Source organism: Otolemur garnettii, unplaced genomic scaffold (assembly GCF_000181295.1).
Source record: "Otolemur garnettii isolate 467f Iridium unplaced genomic scaffold, OtoGar3 scaffold00065, whole genome shotgun sequence".
Taxonomy (NCBI): Eukaryota; Metazoa; Chordata; class Mammalia; order Primates; family Galagidae; genus Otolemur; species Otolemur garnettii.
In genome coordinates, this window is record NW_003852460.1 from 1997799 (window position 1) to 1998125 (window position 327).

Genomic DNA, 327 nt, shown 5'->3' on the forward strand with positions numbered 1-327 from the left:
TTATTCTGTCTCCCACATGGGATTAGGACGTGGACATCTCTGGGGACGTTATTCTGTCTCCCACATGGGATTAGGACGTGGACATCTTTGGGGACATTATTCTGCCTACCACATGGGATTAGGACGTGGACATCTCTGGGGACATTATTCTGCCTACCATATGGGATTAGGATGTGAACATCTTTGGGGACATTATTCTGTCTCCCACATGGGATTAGGACATGCACATTTTGGGGGACATTATTCTGTCTCCCACATGGGATTAGGATGTGAACATCTCTGGGGACATTATTCTGTCTCCCACATGGGATTAGGACGTGGACATCT

At 47.1% G+C, this 327-nt stretch overlaps 1 protein-coding gene across 1 annotated transcript in view; it reads right to left on the reverse strand.

The window, feature by feature from the left end:
• ARSE (arylsulfatase E (chondrodysplasia punctata 1)) overlaps positions 1 to 327 on the reverse strand; it is a 23437-nt gene that overhangs the window by 9418 nt on the left and 13692 nt on the right. The window lies entirely within an intron of this gene.